This window comes from Orbicella faveolata, unplaced genomic scaffold (genome assembly GCF_042242905.1).
Source record: "Orbicella faveolata isolate gen_17 unplaced genomic scaffold, um_ofav_v1 contig_12, whole genome shotgun sequence".
In the NCBI taxonomy this organism is placed as follows: domain Eukaryota; kingdom Metazoa; phylum Cnidaria; class Anthozoa; order Scleractinia; family Merulinidae; genus Orbicella; species Orbicella faveolata.
Window position 1 is genome coordinate 12,374,483 of NW_028301539.1, and position 22,561 is coordinate 12,397,043.

The 22,561-nt window shown below is 38.7% G+C and overlaps 2 long non-coding RNA genes and 2 pseudogenes across 4 annotated transcripts; 2 read left to right on the forward strand and 2 right to left on the reverse strand.

Moving 5' to 3' along the window:
- The first annotated feature begins 157 nt into the window (after window positions 1-157).
- Window positions 158-12,468, forward strand: LOC110061437 (uncharacterized). The gene is made up of 3 exons (XR_002297971.2): window positions 158-355; window positions 9,143-9,263; window positions 12,286-12,468. It is a non-coding gene; the product is annotated as an uncharacterized LOC110061437 (long non-coding RNA).
- Window positions 2,145-6,175, forward strand: LOC110062883 (uncharacterized; annotated as a pseudogene). Its single transcript, XR_016205445.1, has 2 exons — window positions 2,145-3,434; window positions 3,560-6,175. The product of XR_016205445.1 is annotated as an uncharacterized LOC110062883 (transcript).
- Window positions 6,529-7,809, reverse strand: LOC149116685 (uncharacterized; annotated as a pseudogene). Its single transcript, XR_016205446.1, has 2 exons — window positions 7,295-7,809; window positions 6,529-7,219 (listed from the first exon to the last, which is right to left on the reverse strand). The product of XR_016205446.1 is annotated as an uncharacterized LOC149116685 (transcript).
- Window positions 12,469-19,255: 6,787 nt separating the features above from the next.
- LOC149116686 (uncharacterized) lies at window positions 19,256-21,480 on the reverse strand. Its single transcript, XR_016205447.1, has 2 exons — window positions 21,263-21,480; window positions 19,256-19,469 (listed from the first exon to the last, which is right to left on the reverse strand). It is a non-coding gene; the product is annotated as an uncharacterized LOC149116686 (long non-coding RNA).
- Window positions 21,481-22,561: the final 1,081 nt, after the last annotated feature.

The following is a 22,561-nucleotide window of genomic DNA, read 5'->3' on the forward strand; positions in this document are numbered from 1 at the left end:
TTGTCTTGTTATCACTAAGTATCGTACTTGGCACCAAACACATTAGCTGTCCATCATTAATCGCCTATCTCTCCGTAGGTTTCGGCGTGCTTATTGGCTAACATGCCAAAAAAATTAATCCTCAAAAGGTGACGCCAATTAACAATTCATACTATCAAGCTGTTCAGTTTTGGGCGTACCCTTTATATATATTGCAAGTAAACTTCAATACTATTGAGTGAATTCTCTGACGCCCCTAATATGCTCAGCATGAAGCTCGTTGTTGTTTTCTTCACACTGGTGATTCTATGCTCCGCGTTAGATGTGGACTTTGATTACAGTGATGATATTGTAGATGTGGAAGACATCAACAATCGTGAGTAAAATGATTTTTACTTCGAAGTTAAAAATTATTAACTCGTCATTGTTTTTATCATTATCATTTCACGGCTTTCACTCGTAGAGTTCACTGTTCTGAAGCCCAAAACTTAAAATTCAACTATAGTCTCTCGTTTTTTTATAGAAAACATTTTTGGCTTTATTAGCCAATCGAGCAGGTGAAAACAAATAGCGATAGTCAGTGTAAATGATAAGCTTTATAGTTGTGCCGCGTCCATAATTTTCGAAAGCTGTTTTCCTCTGATCGTTAGCAGTCCCTTGTCAGAAATTTAACACCAGTCAAACGAAACACAACCGCGATCATCAGCAGGAGTAGCCTCCATCGCGATTTAGCCCAGTGATCAGCAACTAGTGCTCAACAGATGAAAGAAAGAGTCATTCTCTAATTCTTGCTTGAAGAAATTTTATTTGCCAACTTGCTGCTGGGGGTTTAGTTTTACAAAGCAAAAAAAAAAAGCGTAGACGAAATTATATATTAGTTAAACAAGTTGACGGGTTCCTTAGAAATTTATTCGGAAAAAATTTCTTAGAACAGAGATTGTTTCTTTGGACCGCTGGTGTTTTGTGGTCGGTGAGCAGATGGTCATCGGCTAAAGTAATAAACCACAAGGATCTCTGCTGGAATAATTACTCCAGTTAAAGCGGCGAAAAAATATGTCGGTAACTTTTCGGCACAATTCTTCATATTTCAAGCACAGTTTTTCTCTTCACTTTTTGCATTTTAACCAATCACCGCCCATAATGAGAATAACGCAGCCACTTTTAGAGCCATTTATTACTGTTTAGTGTTTACACTGGTCGTACTACATTCCGAAGTTTTCCGAAAATTCTCAGAATGTTTCGACTTAATATCATTTGGCATGAAAAGATTAGAAGCTCGTCAGCAGATGTGACGTCATCGAAATCTTCACATGTGAAAGATAACAATTTTTTTTTCCGTGTTAAGAAACGATATAATTTTTCTCATAGAGAGAAAACCTTGTAATGCACTGAAGGTTGTATGAGAATAAAATTTACGCGTAATTAAGGATATCCTTAAGGTCATTCCACTGAAATAGAACCTGCACTGAGATTTTTGTGAAACTTTGCCTATTGATTGTTTATATCAGTATAGGAACTTAAATTTTGAAATAAAAATGAGGGGTCCCCATGTTCGTTAAGGAGCAACAGCACCTTGTTTATACCCATATAAATCCTTAAAATAGCACCATGATTGTAGTCACTATTGCTTGCTAAATTCACGTTTCCGACGATTGCTTTTTGTTCTACACTGAGAATTGGTCCGTATTTATTTTACACAGAGAAATTTATTACTCAATTCAAAACAACAGAAAAAAATGATAGGTCACCATGCTCGTTTGCGAGGAAATGACGATTTACCTCTATGGCGAGGTCCAGCTGTAAAGAAAAAGCCCCCTTTTTAATTGCGCGCGCGCTAATCACGCGTGAAATTATGCACAGTAGCGATGCGCAATGCAATACTGGGGAATAACCTTAAGTTACGATTTTATGACAACTCCGGTTGCAATAAAATTGGGTCAGAAAATGCTTGGGAAGCTTACCCTCTCAAGGGAATTACCATATTTAGCTTAGGACCGAAACAAATGACAGTAAAGGTAACTTTTGAAATAAAAACGACAATTTCCTGTATTTTATGAGCAGGGTTATCAGAAAACCTATCACAAATATGAGTAACACTTCAGAAATGATGGGCAGACTGTAGACAGCCTTAAAAGAGAACTGAAGGCAAAAATCAAGTATTTTTTTTCTTATAGTTTAGACCTAGTATATTGATGTTTCAAACTTTTTTTTTGCCATTTCGGCCTTTTTTTGACTTCAAAAAAATAGTTTTTACTGTGATGTTAGGCTATTGGCATTGCGGCTCAGAACGGTAGGGTCAGCGGTTACTTTAGTAGTTTATGACGTATGATATGGGGAACATGTGCGAGAGACTTAAAAACAGATGAAGGATTTTGAGTGATGGTGACCTTGTTGGTTAGTGTAGTAAGAAAGATTTGCAACATTTAGCATGGAAAGATGCCTTTAAGCAGTCCTCTACGTGATATCTTCACTGGAATGTTTCAGCTTGGACATGGAAGCTTGAGTTTTCGTCCGCAATCGAAATGATTTGCGAGCGTTCGATAGAAACACCCGCCGCACGAAGTATGTTGCATAGGATTATTTACTCCGGTAATTTGAATTGAGCCCACTTATTTTCCTTTTTCATTGTTATGAAATTCACCTGGTTTTGAATATTTGTTTACTTAAATTGTTCTTAGTATAGTGAGAGAACTCAAAGCAGCTTTCGACAGCTGTAGTGAGTGAATATGTTCTGAGCTTGAAATAAACATTGAATTTGCCAGGTCTTGTGTCTTTTTAGTTAATTGGATAATTATTCATTGTCAGCTTCTAAAAGCTTCTATAGTTAGCGTTGCGACGGTTTTAGCGTTTGACTGAATTACGTTTCGAGTTAGTTCAGCGCTTCACTCGACGGAAATCCCATGATTGCAATTTCGTAAACGACTGAGATCGATTTACAATGCACGTCACGTTCCTATCGCAACTGTTCATGTCTTATCGCACCTTTTTCAAATATTTCAGGCAGATTTTTTTCCGGTCTTGCGTCAATCTTTTTGTATTAAATAAAGCTGTCCATTTTTCGTAAGACTCACTACTCACTTTATGTGCATATCGATCGTTTCCTCTGTTCCGTCGTAATGGTGTATTGTTGTGCTGTTGGATGCTCGAATGATTCTCGGTCTGTTAGCAAGGAGCATGGAATAAGTTTCCACCGTCTTCCTACAGAAGGTTCTCTCTTGCAAGAGTGGTTAACAAAAATATCCCGAGTTGACTTTGTGGTTACCAAAGATACTCGGTTGTGTTCCGATCACTTCGAGCCTGACTGCTTTGAACGTGATCTTAAAGCAGAACTACTTGGGTTGAAAGCAAAACGTACATTGAAGCCGGATGCTGTACCAACAATTTTTGTCCATCGGCCAAGGAAGAAGCCTCGACTATCGTCTGAAAACCGTTTGCATGACAGGGCAAAGAAAGAGGTAAGAATCTGAATTAATTTTAGCTAGACGCAACTCGAAGTACCTTCTAATCTTACATATATGTAGGGGAAACGTTCACGCAATTGCTGAACACCAAGTCACGGAATGTCTGCTTTGGTTTGTAGTATATTGCATCACTCACCACGACGCAGCATGTTTCCCCTGTCAATGTCGTGGAACCTAGTACCTCCACTGAATGTAATTCAGCAGCTGCCCCTCAAAATTCCCTGGATGTACATGCAGAACCTGTAGCTAGTACCTCAAGTGAATGTGACCAGGAAGTTGGCTGTCTAAATACCCAGGGCATAGATTATAGTGAGGTTGCATTGGAGGGGCCGTTGGTGCAACTTAATGTAGAACCGACGAAAGCAAATCAAACAAGTGTACCGGCCCATAAGTCTACCAGTGATGTTGGGTGTCAAATTAACACACGAGGAGCACAACTTATGATGAAATCGACCGAGTCCCAAACGTACAAGTCTTCATTTGATGTGATCCTGTGTGACCAAAGCACTCAAACTGATGAAAACTTTTACGGAGAGGTAGTGATCTTTCCTGATGAAGTATGCCCTTCCCATGAACAGAAAATCACCCCAGACAACTCACCGCAAAAGGATCCATCTTATGTGCCATTGGAAAATGATGAAATGTCAGATCACTCAAACAATTCACAGTCAGAAACTGAAGACTCAAAAGCTGTCAACCCATAAGATGATGTCAAGTTCCTTGTGTTCAAACTAGAATTAGTTAAGTTTTTTAAAAGATGCCCTGAGTGTGGTGCAGGCATAAGGAAAAGGCATGAATCTACCCAGGGTTCTCTGTTGCTTGTTACACTTAAGTGCATAAATGGCCACACCTACTTCTGGAACAGCCAGCCAATGATCAAAGGGATGGCTGCTGGAAACCTGTTGATGTCCTCGTCAATTCTTCTAAGTGGAGCCACCTACACCAAGATAGCTAAATTAGCTGAAATATTGAGGTTATGCTTTTTCAGTGAGAAAACGTTTTGTAACATTCAAGACTCATATTTATTTCCAATAATTAATGAAGTTTGGGAGGGAGAACAAAATTCTGTTTCTAATGAGTTGAAAGACAGACAGACAGCTTTCTGGAGATGGTCGCTGCAACAGCCCAGGGCATAATGCCAAATATGGCACCTACACCATGATTGATCAAAGCAGCGACAAAATTGTTGACTTCCAAATTGTTCAGGTCAGTGAAGTGACCAGCAGTAATGCTATGGAGAGAGAAGGATTTAAAGGGTGCATGGAAAATATCCAGGGTAAAGGAGCTAAAGTGAAGGTTGTGGCAACTGATTGCCATGTAAGCATTAAGTCAGATATGAAACGAATCTACCCTGTTGTGGATCACTAATTTGATGTGTGGCATTTAGCAAAAAGTGTCACTAAAAAACTAACTGAAAAGGCAAAGAAGAAGGACCGCGGTGATCTTTTTCCCTGGATCAAGTCAGTCTCCAACCATCTCTGGTGGTGTGCCGACACATGCAATGGGGACAAGGAACTCTTACGAGAGAAGTGGATATCAATTGTCCACCACACTGCCAACATCCATCACTGGGACAGTGCAGATCATTATCATGAATGTCCCCACCCACCCATCCCAAGAAATGTGGCCAGAACCAAGAGATGGCTAAGGCCAGGTTCACCAGCACATGAGGCATTAAAAGAAGTAGTATTTGACAAAAATCTACTGAAAGACATCCAGCAGTTGACACTCAGCTGTCACACTGGATCTTTGGAGGTGTATCACAGCGCCCAGACAAAATACCTCCCCAAACGGCAGCACTTTTGGTATGAGGGCATGGTTGCTCGAACACAGCTAGCAGCCCTTGACCACAATGCCAACACCAGCAGAGACCATGCCACTGCTTCGCGGGGAAAAACCAACGGAGAGCTTCATTTCAAGGTGGTCTTCCCCAAAAGAAGTAAGGAGTGCATTGCTAAGCCAATCATGGAGAAGACAACAAGGGATCATGTACGCCCATTGCTGGATGCAATTGTTGAAAGGAAGTGTCAAGATGTTGCTGAAAGAAGTGCCACTATCACAGCACCACATATTCCACGCAACATTGCTTGCACCCCTCGACCAGATAAAGCAAACGTTATTGCAAGGCATACATCTAGATTTTCTGATACTTGAATTAATTTGATGCAATGGTTTTTGAAGGGCTTCGGGCAAGTGTTCACTTATTCTTTGGTATTTTTTTGTACATGTACACCAAAAAAATCTTACCTTTTTGGTGGTTTGCTCTGGGAAAAGTTATTTTCATTTAATTGACTTTCAAATCAAACTGTTGCCAAGTTTAGGTTATTTAAAGCAATGATGTTGGTGTGCTGAACAATATAATAACAAGCCATCTTGCCCAGTCAGTCCTTCAACAATTATTACAGCCATTATTATTAAATTTTTTTTGGAATAGAAATGGCTTGTTTGGACTGAGACTACATATGGTATACACTTCTAAGAGCTACTTACTCTGTGTCCGTAAGCTTCCATATAATTTGACACAGAAAGACTGTCCAAACCGCTAAAAAGTCTTTCATAAAAGCGTTGCTTGCAAACTGCTTAGTAACTACATAGAGCAATAGCAAAAAATTAAAAAACAAAACAAAACACTGAATAACATGTGCTTATTTCAAATAGGCAAGATACAAGGTCATATATCAAATGATCGAAATACCTGTGATCATGGATAATTAACATTATTTTTTCAAAGAAAATGTCAGACAAGTAAAAAATGTAAAGCAACAGTTTTGTTTTCTTAAATACATGACATCCTGTCAATCCATTGAAAACAACAGCAAGCAATACATTTCTTTCAAATTTCAAATCAAAATTTAATAAAAACAAACCATGCATATTGGGTTTCGTCATGACTATTACTTATAAATATTTCTAAGGTGGATTGAACAACTTGTTGAAAATCAAAAAACTAATTACAACCAGTATACTACTGGAAAATAAAACTGGTTAATTTTAGAGATCAATATAAGAGTATCAATTTTTGAGTATAAAAGAGTATTAGCCAACATGACATCCAGTCTATACATTGAAAACAACAGCAAGCAATACATTTCTTTCAAATTTCAAATCAAAATTTAATAAAAACAAACCATGCATATTGGGTTTCATCATGACTATTACTTATAAATATTTCTAAGGTGGATTGAACAACTTGTTGAAAATCAAAAAACTAATTACAACCAGCATACTACTGGAAAATAAAACTGGTTAATTTTAGAGATCAATATAAGAGTATCAATTTTTGAGTATAAAAGAGTATTAGCCAACATGACATCCAGTCTATACATTGAAAACAACAGCAAGCAATACATTTCTTTCAAATTTCAAATCATAATTTATTCAAAACAAACCAGGAATATTGGGTTTGATCACGACTATTACTTATAAATATTTCTAAGGTGGATTGAACAACTTGTTGAAAATCGAAAAAATAATTACAAGAACCAGTATACTACTGGAAAATAAAACTGGTTAATTTTAGAGATCAATATAAGAGTATTAGCCAAAGACGAGTACTGTTTTTGCAATTGATAAAGCATGCTAAAATCCACGATTGCTTGTCTCGAAAATTTAATTTAAATCGATTTCCGCCGGTTTGAATCCGGCATATTCACCACTCTCCTCTGGAAATTCATTTCTAATTAATTTCACAACGCACGCTGGAATCACTTGCCGGTTTTTTTCCCAGTACGCCATGAACCCACCAAGTAAACTGACGGTAGGCTGCTAAACGTCATGTTCTAGAAGAGATTAAAAATATGCGGATTATACAATGAACAAATAATTTTTGTGGCTGTATTTTCAAAACTACTAACCTGTTCTCGATGGGTTCCGGCAAGGGATTACAGCGTGCGTTGTGAATTGCAACAAGGGCAGTATTTAGCACGTCTGTATCCAGGCATACAATTCTAAACTTTGCGTGGTCGGTTATGCATTCAACCCCCGACTCGTCGAACTTTTGATTGAGGGCCTCCAAAACACTCATCGGCCGTCGACATTGGAACACAATTGCCCCCCACAAATGCACCATTCGATGTTTCCAACTCTAACATCAAAATTGGCTAATTCGCCGTCCCCTTCGTCTCCTTCTTCCTCCGAATCAACTGGTTCTTCACCAGGAGGATAGGTTGGCTCAAACCGAAATGGCTGTACACCACTCATGTTGAAAATAGCAACGGAAATCCGCGACAGAACGACAGCTTTCAGTTCGTACCGCTTGTTTTCTTCAGTGTTCCCCATATCATACGTCACAGCCTACCGCTGACACGCATTACGGGCCCGCAATGAAAAGGCCCAAAAAGCGGGAAATAGGCAGTTTCTTTCTCGCGAAAACCAAGAAACGGACAGGAATAACTATCTAATCTCGACTTTACTTATGTTAGGCTTTCTAAAAAAAGTGTTACAAAACATGACAGTTTTTGACTTCAGTTCTCCTTTAATTGCTACTGACTCAGGATAGGATGACAGTCTTTTGCAGCTTATTACTCTCCGTCATTCTGCAGTCAGGCTTACATTAGAATAGTATTTACCCAGTAACCATTCATAATCTCGCGTGGAGAGAGGCACGGTGAGAGTAAACAAATGACCTATCCTGGGCTGCACCGGACCGCTCGGTCCGGAATTCAGCCCAATAACCATTATGCGCGCGTAATATCCCTCGAATTTTCTACGTCTAAAACTTCAGCGAGTTGACCATCGTTCGCAGAAAACAAAAGCGCGCTGTAAAACCCTTGCTTTGTCTACAAAAGAGGGTTGCATTTTGTAATTTTTCCAGCTAACATTAAAGAAAAGGTGCAGTGATTACATGACTATCGGCTATTTGAGAATAATGATTCTTATACTCAAGTTTAAACAAGAAAAGTCACGATCGTGACAGTGTTTGGATATCTGATCTTAATTGCCACAGATTTTTACAATTTTATTTCTACGTTTTCTCCATAGTTTTAAGAAGATATATCAAACACTCAAGACAGTGTTTGACCACATTTAAAAACATCTCAAAGTTCGTGAAAAATACTCCGCTGCGCGTCGTATTTTCAACTCTCTTATCAATATTTGGAAATGTGGTCAAACACGATCTTTCGCGTTTGATATTTTACATCAACCATAGCAAAGCCAATCATAGATTCAGATAGATCACATTACATGAGTAATTACTAGCTGCAGTATTCATAGAATGAGTAAGGTCGTTCGGCTCTCTACACGGATGGCACAGTTAACGAGTTCTTTACGAGTACGTTCTTCCGACTTGAGGCTGGAGACTACCAGAGTCTTATTCTTTACATTTCTTTATTAAGTCACCAGTTGAACAGGATATTAAAACAGACGTGTGTTTGGTCATGTTTTCAGCCTGCAGTGAACGGATGTGCATCAAAAGTCTACACTGTAATACATGTACAAGTATAAAGAGATAACCGAACTACTCCATCTGTTGAATTGTCATCCTTTACGAATTAGATCGAAGAGAATCGTCTTATGAGTTGCGTAGCAACGGCATAAATAAGGGACGATTAAATCTAATCCTATATAGACGGATGGGCAATTCAAAAGATTTTATCAACCTGTCTTGCACGCAAGCATATTTCAGTTTTAAACTCAACAGTTTACAATATTTCAAGTTCCCGCTCGTTAATTTGTAATTCTTTTGTCGTTTTTTCTTTTAGTTATTCGCGAGAGCCGTTCGTGTCGTAACAGGCTTGCCTTGCCTCGTTGTATGCGGGCTAAAAATTTATGCAACAAAAAGTTCTATGCCAGGTTCTGCCGAGAAACCTGTGGAAAATGCTGGTAAGTTTTTCAATAACTTTGTTTTGTTTTTCTATGCGAGCAACATACACAATGATCTCTATTCGGCGAGGAAGCATACACATAAATTTGTCCGAGAATATTATCTGCTCTGGAAGGCGAAAGGTCTTTCCGAATACAAAGCTTGAGGAAAAAATGTGATCATCGAGAAACACCTTATGTCCAAGGAATAAGGGCCCATTTACCGATTTATGATCGCATCGCTAAGGAAGTGAAATTTCACTTCCAGTTACTTGCGTCAGCGCGAGCGGGGGAAATTTATAAGCATTTCAATAACTTGCAAATTCGGTTACATTTTAGATGTTTCTTCTTTCTGTTTCACGAAATGCAAAGTAAAAAAAGTACATGCAAAAAAAAAAAATAAAAAAAAACAAGAGAAAAACAGAAAAACAGGTGCAAAAGAAAAAAAAAGCTGTCTTCGTGTGGCATTTTTGTGCTTCTTTTGATCTTATCGAAGTGCCTCTTATCTGAGTGTGAACTACGCAAACGCAGATAAGGCAATTTTTGATAGATAGATCAAGGGGACACTTCCGGTTTCTTCAAACGCTTAGGAATGCAGTTTTTCATTCAATTCAGCTACGTAATATGTCAAGGACACTAGTCACATGACCATGGGCGTGGTCTGATGACGTCATCACTGGTGTAACTGATCATGAAAAAGTTAATACACATGAAATAACTCTGAACTAACTAAAAATGATTAGGCTATATGACAATACATTTTCCTTAAGGCTCAAAAAGATGGGTTATTTAAGTCAGATAAAGACTATCATGTTCTATTATCCTTCTAACTATTCGACCAAGGGGTTTTGATTTTGTGTCCTAGCTGTCAAAAATAATAATAAAAAAAATTATTCTACCAGCCAAAATATCTCTTTTCTGCTCAAAACATAGATATAGCGGCTGAGTCATAACTCCGCCTGCAATAACAGGAGAAAGACTGAGTGTCGTGAATTGACTCAGTACGTGCATAAGTAACCATTACAAAATATGGCGTGAAAACGATCAAAAATCCTCATTCTGTTACTATTCATCAGTGGTGATATCAGTTTTCTTTATCGTTTTTCCTTTCATTCACTTTCTTGTGCAGACGGGTTGTTAAATTATAACTTATCGCGTGATTAGTCTAAACATGTCATATGACACAGCCTACAGCGGGAATCCCCACAACTTGCTACAAACGTTCGCACGTTCAGTTTTTGTCCCAAATAAATTGCTAATCTGAAAAGAGTTGGCCTGCAATAATATTAATGACTTGTGAGCGCTATCTGAGATATCTCTAATTGAGTAGTCTTAGAGAAAGACTTAAAAAAGTAGGCACTGGATATCTAACCTTGGACGCTATCTACTCTACTAGTGACAGCTGCTCGCTTTTGATATCCGGGGATAAATATCCATGAATGTTTCAACGCGGCCAAATGAAGGTTAAACAGTAGTTGAGAGCACCAGAGACCAAAATTCGGCCTGTTAAAACGCTTTATTTATAATGGTAATTGAACTTAGTGGAGTACAATTTGGTCTGAAATCACGAGCACGATTTCAGACCAAAATTGCACGACACGAAGTTCAATTGCCACTTTATTAGATCCATTTTGAAATCGCACGATTTTATCGCCTTAAATTTTAGAGTTTTGGTCCTAGTAGCCGGTTTGTTAAAAAATGCGGAACCGGAAACGCCTTTACGTTTCATTTAGTATGCAAAACGATGTCATGTGACGAAAACTCATTCGAGCATGACAAAGAAACAAGCAGTTCTGAAATCAGACCGAAAATAGTCTACTTCAGGTACAAAAGTTCAGTTCTCGTCTCCTGAATCAATGATGGAAGGCCTTCCTTTCTTTTGTGGTTGAGTTTGAGACTTTCATTGTCTTTGGAGAAGGAATTTGAAGATGCATCCTGTGTAATTCTGCGATCGATTTCTTTTGAGTTGTGAAACTCCCTCGAGTGCACGATGTCCAGTGGATAGTACGTTTTTTTTTCTTTTAAACACCGTTTAATGGTATGATTTTAAGGGAGCTCGTTATCGTCTCCTTTTCTTTTTGTGACCTCGGCGTAGGACTCAACACTCAGGACCTTGTCAAGTTCTTGCGGCGCCATTTGTTTCAAGATATTTCAAAGATGGCGGGACTGGCACCGGCTTCGTAAAATATAAGACGTTCGTTCATTCACTGTTTTGTGCAGTGGGGTGTATTTTGACTATGTTCATTCACAGCGACAGAGTTGAACTCTTTTGTTGCTTCGTTGGAAACTACCGCAAACCTAGAAACATCTACCTTCTTGAGATGGCTCTGAATTTGTTGTTGTGTGGTTTTCGTTTGTTTATGTTTTACTGGACTCGGTATCATACGGATCTTGAGCAGATGTTGAAGAAAAATCGCCAAAATATTCGTCAAAATGGGCACTGAAAGTTGGAAACTTCCATTAAAGTAGGTCTTCTGCCCGAAGGAACTCATAATCGTCATTCAGAAACTGTAATTAATTCAATTCTTCAATTTTCTTTGGAAAAAACTACAATAACAACAAAGTTTTGGCAATAGTAGTTGCAAAATTCTCCACACAACGGCTTTTTGTCTTTCATTTTCCTAAAATTTTATTGATTACTTCAAACTTATCTTGGGATCTGATTGGTTGTTTTGTTTTACTGTACCATTTTCATTGGCTGAGAAAAAGATGCGATTTAGTGCAAAAAATAGTGCGATTCGTGAATAACTCGCACCACTGAGAGCCAATCAGATTGCAAGGATAACCAGTGATTTCAAAATGGATTTAATAAATATTTTAATTATTGTACCACAGGGAGTAAACAATCTTGTTGAGTAAGAAGAGAGTACATAAAGGAATGAAAAGAATGAATAGTTAACCTTTGTCTCCTTTTGTCGTTTCTTACGTGACCTTACAGGGAAAACCGCTCCCTACATGTCCTGCATACGTGGTATCAACGTTGTAGCGCTAAACTCGTACCTACTAAAATTGACAATTGTTCTGCTGTTTCTTGACCTTCCAGATGACTCTGAGGATGATGATGATGATGATGATGATGATGATGATGTTCTGACATGACCTTTCACCAAACTCACTCAGTGGGAACCATTTTATAAACTGATGATATGTGTGATATTTAGTTGTTAATCTAATAAAACCATGTAGCAGTACACAACTTTGTTAATTAAAAATATTCAGGTGCGGACAGCGACCAAGAGTCTTGATTGTAAGCTCAAAAGATCAATGTAAACCTGAAGATCTGATTCGGCCTCTTGTGACGCCATTTGGGTACAATTTAGGCTAAAACAGCCCTATGAAAGAACTATTTCAGCCCAAATTAAGACTCCGTTGAGCCACTGTCAGCCCGTGGTTCCATATTTGTCCATTAAAATTAGACTATTTTAGGCCTCATTCAGATAGCAAATTAAGATACCATGTAGGTGCTGTATTTTACTCAATAAAACGACCTCAATTTCGGGGTAAAACACCGAGATCTTTTTATCATTAAATCAGTGTTCTATCACGCGATCGTTGAATCTCCGAAGAGCATAAGGGAGCCAAAAGTGACATTCTGTTTATCATGCAGTCATGCAAGAATTGCTTGGACTACTTCGTTAGTATTTTGGATCAGACGACCATCAAAACGAGGGCACACAAACTGAAAATTTGCCAAAAATAACCGTTCGTGCAACAAGTACAGTAATCTGGTAAATGAGAGTTTGCCCATGCCCGGTCGGCAACCACGCAAACGTGTCTCGCCCGTTTAAATCAAAGTGCTCTGTGAGCAAACTCGTGAATTGAACAAATGAATTGAAATATTTGGGTTATGTTTAATATTATCTGGTTTAGGGAATATTGTGGTTGATTTTCATGTTTAGAGTGTGAGCATTAGTTCAGTGTTCACTAATAAGGTACCAGAGAAACAAACTAACATAACTAGCATTTGGATAAGAAGGCATTACAATTGAAACGATCATGCTTTCACATTAGACAAGGGTGGACGACGTCATGTGTTTTAAACATTTTTCATTTTGTTTCTGGTTCACCAAGAAATAGTTAGCAGTAAATGTGGGTGAAAAGTGAACATTGGAAATATTGAAAAATCAAGGCAATACTATCTTAATGAAAGCATTAATCATTCTCTCTTTATCAAATGAGATAAACAGAAACGAGTTTTAAGTTTTGTTGCAAAACGGCATTTTCAGGTTCTGTTTACAAGGATGTACAAGGACACATTCATGACATTTTCGATGGAAGTTTCCGATGATATGTAAAGATTTCGTGAAATGCAAAGTTTAGGCGATATTTTCATTTCAAGTTGCAACAAGGCGATGAAAAAAAGAGGGTTATTTTCCATTGTCGAGGGAACAGACAGACTTCCAGCTCATGTAACCAATGTAGGTATGCCGATGGTGGAGAACATAGAATGAACAAGTTGCCTAGAGTATCAACAGCGAAGAATATCTAGTTCCATTGCAGCCTTTAGTTTCACTGGCTTTAAAAACAATGAAATTGATTGGAAGAAAAACTAGCCTGCGAGAGGATCCGGTTTTTTTGGCTCTTGGTTTTTTTTTGCGCATGAAACAAGAGCAGAAAAAAACAGGTGCCCTCGCATGCTAAAGAATAACACAAGCTACTTGATTGAGTCACGTGTTTATGAGCTAGGCACAATTCAACTGGAAGTCCGATATTTTCTGACTTCAAATCGGATTTCTCCAGGGTCGTTCGTTTCCCGACCGCTGGTCAAGAAGAACGAAGACTCTTGGTATGAGGCTGTTAGCATTCCAGTGGAAACCACCAACCAGTCTGTCCGTAAGAACAATTTGTGAAATCACCGGAGCTTTCGATCTTATCTGATACTCAGTGCGTGTTTACCGACCAGTGCGTAATTTTAGCAATTTTGACCATCAGGTTTGATTTGTAATACTTGATAAACAAATATACCGAGGCCTCATCCACACTACGCCAGAGAAATTTGAAAACGCAGCTTTATTTCTACGGTTAGGTCTTCCGTCCACAATAATTCGCCACGAAAACGGGCGCTCTTCAAACGAAAACACTGTTCAAACCCGAGGAATTTGAAAACGCCGGCTTTGTGTTTTAATGTGGACGGAAAACATTTTCAAAATGGAGCTTTTCCAAAACGATGACGTCACGATTTCCTCAAACACAAATGCAAAATGACTGGTGATTGTTGCGTTTTCAAATTTCTCCAACGAAGTGTTAACGGAAAACATTTGATGTGTTTTCAGAGTGATTAACACCCTTTCCAAATTTCTCCGGCGTAGTGTGGACGGGGCATGAGTGTTTGCAATTCCAGGGTAGCCATTCAAAGTTAACGCTTACATCCTGCATGAATGCCTCCAGATAGACTTGCCACAAGTAGACTTCTACTTCTATAAAATGAAGTCCACTTGTTCCGCTTGCTCGGATTCGAATTTAAAATTTGTATAAGTTTTGGTGCGAAAACATGGGTGTGACATAATGATTCACAGCCTACCCCTAATTCCCTGGGCCCGGTTGTTCGAAAGTCGATTAACGCTAATCCAGGATTAAAAGTTAACCTGAGTTCTAATTTCTCTTGAATAAAAGAGCTTTCACTCTCCATGTTTCCTGGAGTTTGACATTAGTCAAAGCCAAAATTGAGGGACGAAAAATTTGAACAGAAAACTTCACTGAAAAGTCACAAAATTGAAACAAAAATTTACGCTAATCCTAGATTAGCTTAATCGTGCTTTGAACAACCCGGCCCTGGAGTTTTTTTGAAATGTTTCAGAGCGAGCGTACGTAAGCAGAATAATAAGCCATATGCCCAGTAACCACAGCCATGTATACGATCGGGAGCCATAATGATTATGGCTCCTGATAAGATATCGATTATGGCTCCTGATAAGATATCGTTTATTTCAAGTTGAACAAATTACGGGCCAAAATATAAAAAAAATATCAACAAAAAGAACTCAACTTGAGGTGTATTAAAACTGATAAGAAAACAAGAAGTTATATTTTTTTTCTTCGCCGCGCGACAAAACCGAGAAAATTGAACACGCAAAAACGAAACCGAAAACAACAAAATTTCCATTCTTTTACCATAGCGGATAACATTTGAGAAAGCACCGGAAAAAAAAAAGCAAAAAGACATGTCTAAACAACAATTTAAAGACAAGAAATCAGATAATTTCTTCGCGTGCGACAAATACTACGATTATCAGTTGAGAAAGGCGGGACGAAAGTTTGGTCACCAAGTTTTAACGTAAAAATCGTGTTGTTGTCACGAGCAACTGGCTCCGTATCCATTGACAACTTGTCGGCCTTTGACGTCATTGGCAGCAAAGGACGCGAAATTGTAGGCGACGCGACAGGCGACGCGACAGGCGACCAACGGCTGTTGATATTCAGTTACCAACGGAAACGAGGTAAGTTGCCCGTGACAACACCATAATTTTGAGGCCAAAACTTCGTAACCAAACTTCCCTCGTGCCTTCTTCAACTGATAATCGTAGTAATACAGCGCAGTGAAAGAAAGATGAAAGTTGTAAATAAAAAAGACGACAAAAACAAGCCAATTATTTTGAGATAAATCGTATTTCAGCTGTGGTAAATTAGTGCCCACTTAGTTTTATTCTCCGGAGTTTTGTAGTAGCTGAATAAAACTCAAAAAAATGTATTTGAACGAGGCGAATAAACTAAACAAACACGGCCGCGGAGGTCGCCGTAAATTAAATATGCTGAAATCCGCGGTTCAAAAATACTGTTAACTTTAAAAACCTAAAATTTCTAAAGAAAGGTAACCAAATGAAAGAAACATGACAGGAAGTTCAATAACAATAAATTTTCATTCAAGATGAGGCAAAAAAAAAAAAAAAACTATCTAAAAGCAAAAAAATGTTCAAAATTTCGCAGACGTGCTGCGCTGCGTGACAGCATGTTCAAATTAATTCTTCACGCTGAAACGAAAGCTTAAGTTTTTGCCGACGGCTTTTGCAGTCATTTTATCGGTCGTGGCTTTACTAGTCGTTCAAAAATTTGAATTAAACTTCAAAGTAATACTGTACATTACCATTTTTGTTTTCTTAAGTCCAGGAAGCTGCTTGAAATCCGCGATCTGTATAGAGTCCTAAAGTGATGACGTCACAAAAATAAAAATTTTGAAATTATGGGATATGATGTCATATTCTTATAGAGGATCATAAAAGATGCCCTCATTCCAAAAATTAGCTCTGAATTGCAATTCCCGATAGAGATATAAGGGATCAAAGTTTGATAGCATCCCATACAAGCCCTTCAAAATAGTTCCTTCAGTTTAGAACTGACTCAAAATTAGAGAGGTTTATATGGAGCAGTACCAAATTTTCATCCTTTATATTTCGGCTGGGAATCACGATTAAGAGGTTATTTTTGGCGAGGACCCTTTTTTAAGGACGCTCTATTCGAAAATGGGGAGGCGCGGTGGCCTCATGGTTAGTGCGCTCATCCCCGAATCGAGCGGTCCGGGTTCGAGCCCTGGCCAGGGACACTGCGTTGTGTTCTTGGGCAAGACACTTTACTCTCACAGTGCCTCTCTCCACCCAGGTGTAAAAATGGGTACCGACGAACTTAATGCTGGGGGTAACCCTGCGATGGACTAGCATCCCATCCAGGGGGGAGTAGAAATACTCCTAGTCGCTTCATGCTACAGAAACCGGGATAAGCTCCGGCCTGATGGGCCACTTGGCTCGTATGCAGACTTTACCTTTACCTTACCTATTCGAAAATGGCGCCAAATCCAATAATTTCTCAAATTTATTTTTTTGTGACGTCACACTTTAGGACTCTATTGAAAACCCACTTGACAGCGCACCGACTTTGTAAACACAAGGTTGTATTTACCTTCAAAAAGCATCCTTAATTTCCGTGTCAGAACTTTCTGGCCCCAAAACTACAGCTTTGACTCCTTTCTCGTCTGGTCTTTCATCAAGGAAATCAAAGAAAAAATAACAAGACAAACTGTCTCAAAAACTTCTGTTTCACCATGTTCAAAAAAGTCCGATACAAGCGGCCTAATGTGGAATGTTAAACTCTTTGCAGATCCAGACTGTGATCGCGACGACTGATATATCCTTCAACTACACCTTGATTCACTCCGATTCATTCGAAAGCAAGCTTCTTGAACAAAACATCTTGTTTCAGCTTACCTGTGTTGAGTGTAGCTTGCGAAGAACCCCGGTGCAACACAAGTCATGAAGACCTTTCCTCAAAACAAACTTTGTGACCCTATTTGCCGACGACTGAACACATGTGATCTCTAAGCTTTAAAAAAAAAAACACTGGCGAGCGTCAGAAAAATCCACGAATACCAAATTTGTTCGGTGAAGGACAAATTAACCTACAGACGACAGGGGACAGACAATCCTCGTACAGACTCGAGCCCGCTGAGTTATCAGCGGTTTAATTAATTATAATCTTTATTTGCTCCGTCCAGGAGGGAGAGGTCAACTTTGCTTGAGTTGCCATGCGATTGCGCGCCCGATGATCTTGGCCATTATGACGTCACTCGTGAGCTAGCCAGTGAAGTTTCAATGGCCGCTAAAAAATGACACCAGAAAAGTTTTTCATCCGATGATTGCTCAAAGAATTTGAAAGAAAGCGATCAACAGACCACAGGAATAAGATAACCTATTAATATTGTGTCCAAAAAAACCTTGGGTTTCAAAAATTAGATGTCGGAAGGCTCAAAAACACGCAAAATTTGGAGATCGCTCAATTGAAAACGCGATTGAAAAGTGAAGCGTCGCGCCCGTTTCCTTGGCGATATCTGGAGAACCCAACGATGAACAACACGAACACAAAAATATGACCTTGTTATGGTTTAAAACGTTTGAATGGTTATGAAAACGAATCATTTAACATATGCATAAAAATGATCAGTGGGTTTAAACCCATTATTTTGTAGACGATAGCGTGGAGGACCTGCTGATCAGTACTCGAAACCCTCGAAGTATGAGAAAGTATCTGATGGAAAATGCTCCCTTACAAAGACATTTGAACCATCAAGTCATATGTTGGGTTGGAAATTAAAGTAAATAATGTACCAAGGAATTATTTTTCTGCGCTAAATTATCCGCAAAACTGTCAACGATAACATTTTCTTCAGCGAGACCAACCAACTGACGCAAGCCGTGCAGACGTGTGGATATTTTAGGTGGTAAAATGATATAAAATCACTGTATGGGAGACCTAGATGAAACGGATGGTATTCGCAATAACATAGATGAGACCTCTTGGCAGAAAGGTGCTTTATTTCATGTCAAAATGTTCGTCAAATATGAGATCGGCGCAGGATCTGTTTCCTCGGGCGTCCGCATAAAGTGCAAAGCTATTTCTTGTCTCGCACCTTTGACAAGAAAGGTATCCTACACTGGTGCTTTGGGTTCTATTTTTTTTTAATATCACAGTGAGTTCAATTAAACTTGTATAGGCTGTAAAAGAAAACTCATAGGATGTTATATGAAAAGAACTAAAAAATACAGAATCTAGTTCCCAGCCGCAAGTGAATTAAAGAGGAAAGAAAATATTAACAGGGACACTTCCTATGCTAAGCCATTGGCAATAAGAGTTACCTTATCCAGGAGAAACTTGTAACGCCAAAATGACTTATTGCCAAAACAAAGAGTTCAGTAAGGAAGGTTGAGACAAAGCTGGAAAGATCAATATCTGGTGATCTCTTATTATAACCAAACCCCTTGTTTTCTAATAGTATCTGTCTTGAGAAACTGTAAAAGCTTTACTGCCTCTAAGTTTGAAATGATAATCAGTTATTTCCTTTATACTTTACGCTTTTAATTTTCATCATAAATCTTATGTAAATAAAGATAGCTTTAACTATTATTTTAGATCAAGTTTAAACTGACCTACAAAGAAATATTCTAGAGAAAAGTGTCACAGAGGTTGTACTTGTAAACATGAACCCAAAGTCTGATTTCTCCCCAGCGCCATCCATCCCAGGTTCCCTGTTGCTTTTTGCATTGATGAGTTTATTATCAGCTTCAAGAGAATGATAAGCGTACATTTTCAGCAAATAACAAAAAAAACCCCACAAGATTGGGTTTTGAATGTTTAATTGACAGTACAATGACAACAAATAGACAGCTTTCCATGGTGGTTGTGTGTATTGCCAGAAATGGGGCCTGCTTGAATGGTCTTGCAAAGGTGGTGGAGGATGGTAACCTAAGGTTTAAAAAGATCAAATAAGACTCCTCTTAATAATCACCAGTTAAAAATTGAAGTAAATGTTTATATCACCTCCCTTCCCTCTTTGGTTTTTATATCGCCCCTAACTCTTTTCAACAGAAAATGTAAACTAAAAGATAAATTTCTTAATGAGATCTAACACAAGGAACTCAATATGTATTTACGATTAACATAAGTAACTCTCACAATTAAGCAATCCAACCCTATCCACCTTTTAAGTTCCGTCCAAGCAGATACAATGCGGTAATGTACATGGAGCCAATATCATAATTTATAAAACATAAAATAGCTCATTTCAGTGTATTGAATTGAAGTCTTCAGATTCACATAAAGAAATTTTTTTAGCACCCTCACCTGTACAAAGGAAAAATAAAATTTCTGAAGCGTGTCAAACAAACTACAACAAACACTCTGCATAAAGCATTTTTGGATCCTTAAATAGACAAAAGTCACAATATTGTTTAGGAATTGAAATAAATCAAACTTCAAATTCCTAAATATTGCTGATCAACTGTGCCAGTTTTGTAAACATAATGAGATCCAGCAATAGGAACTCAAGGTGACCAGAGTTTGGAACTCAAGTTTTGTTATATAAGCATACATGATTCCAGCCGACAGTGAGGCCCCTATTTGGTCTTAGGTAACCAAGGAAGCCCTTGCCCCAGTGACCCTGGATGAGCTAACTTTCACCATTTTGTTGAGAAAGTGAAACATAAGTCACCCTTGGCAACATAACCAGGGTAACCCTGGTAGGGCTGGTAACCTTTTTTCATCAAAATACTATGACTGGCCTACCTGGGACAACTCATGGTATAAAGAAATCAAAATTAACTCACAAAACCCTGCAGTGATCAAATGACTGAAAGGAAGCCAAAAAAGGAATGATAACTGAGCACTGGAATATGAAAAAAGGCTTAAGTAATCCTGGAGGGATAAAAACTTGATAAAGTTGGGTCTGATAGGGTTGTCTCCAGTACCCAAGACCATATAAATGGGGCCTTATACTCTCTCCTCCGCAGAAGCTCCCCATGGGAAATTGAATATACTCGAAACTACCAGCCTACAGTCTAAGCAGCATGAAAGAGGCCTATGCAGAGGAGAGAGGGCCTTGTACATCCATATGCTTAAAGAAAAGTCTTACAAGGCTAGACTGCAAACCATGGGTAAAATGTAGACTGCAGGCTTTTTAAGAATATCATATTCCCATTTTCATTTATAGAGAGAATCAGCTAACCTTACACCGGCTAACATGAGCTGTATATTTCAGGCTAACCGGAGCACTTAGCTCTCTATAAAAGGAAATGGGATATTTTTTAAAAAGTCTGTAGTCTGCATATTCATTTTATCCTCTGTCTGTATTTTAACCACCGCTGTGCAGTAGGCAGGCTTTAAGTCTTATTTAAATAATTAAGCCTAAGTTCTTGTTTGTGAAAGTTCTCATTCCATCATTGTGGATATTTCTGTTTGCTAGGCCTGTTGCAGAACATGTGCCGAGCACAAGATCGCAGATATTTCATACTCAAATGGACTGATCATTTTTACTACCGATTCTTCAAAATCATCTTCAATTACAATGTTTTCCTACACATATAAGCTCTTCTGTGACCACGTTACACGTTTCTTTAAGTTACCGATCACGTAAAAGAAGGCAATTTTACAGGGCTAATGGTCAAAATTTTGCACCACATATTTCCACCGGAGAGCGATGACTGTAACACTTTAAATACACTTTATGCAAGATTTTTCAGCTATAATTAAAATCTACTTACCTCTCAAGAAAGAAAAATGATAATTATTCCTTGAAATCCAAATACAACACCACTTAAAGCTGGAATGATTGGAGAAATCCGCCTCAAAAAGGTGTATCAACTAGAGGTGACGCCGCCATTTTCGAAAATTTTCTGCATTTGCGCGCTTCTTTAGCCGTGACGTCATAATGGCCATGATCATAGGGTCAGCCAAATCTGACGTGTTCACCTCTCCCTCCTGGCTCCGTCTTACTCGGGTTATGATCACTTAGCACAGCGGGTAGTAGACAAGTCCGCATTGGATAGGAACCGCGATCGACTCCGGGTACATGTAGATTTTTTTTTTTCCTTTCTTTTTTCAATTTTTTTAGCGATTCAATAAATAAATGGTCTGTGTTTATATCATTTCGCTCGCTGTATGCGCAGTTACCATACCGTAACCGTTCTTCAACGATTTCCGTTTCAGTAAAATCCATACGAAGTCTGCATCTAGTGAGAACTCGCGCTGCTCATCGATTTTACGATTCTAGATGTTCTCATTTTCGGTGGCCGAGTCTTCTTTAACTTATATCTTTTAATTTAGACCTTTAAAACAGCTTATTTTAATTAAAGATGGACAGAAATTTAAAAGTAAGCCGCGAGCGTACCTAATTTGCATAATGTTTACAGCCCATCGAGCGAGCGACACATTCCCCATAACTCACGATAACTCGTGTTGCGCATGCACAATTCACAGGGCCTTAAACTGCACGTCACTCAGTTTTTTATCTTTCCATCGCCAAGGTTTTCCAAAACGGAAGAAAGCAAACTTAGTAACTCTTTACGATTGAACTCTTTCGAGCACGCCGAGCACGCCATGTTTACAATGTGGGCTCAATAAATGACAGCAGAATTAATGTAAAGAAATGCGCAAGACGAAACGGGCTCAAGTTGCGGTCAACGACCAACGCAAGGAGCACGCGTTTTAAATAAAGCCGTCCAAGAGTGTGGACGGCAGTTAAATCAAAGCCATTTTCGACCCATGGCAGAGGTCTTTTTTCTCCCGTCAGCGAACACCAGGAAAAGAGCCTCCGCTAGCAGGGAACAAGAAAAAGGAACAAGGAAAAATAAGTAAAAGTAAGCTGGTATAAGCCTAGAATGAGGCCGAAGGACTGGAGAGTGGTGGAGAACGTACGATAGATGATTCCATCAGGCTGCAGCATTCGCATTGGATCAGATACTAATAGAATTCCACTAATAAGCCAAACCGGAGTTTCAAGAATTAGAGCCTTGGGCATGGGTTTTTCTCCCTTATTTATTTTCTTCCTCTGTTATTTAGAA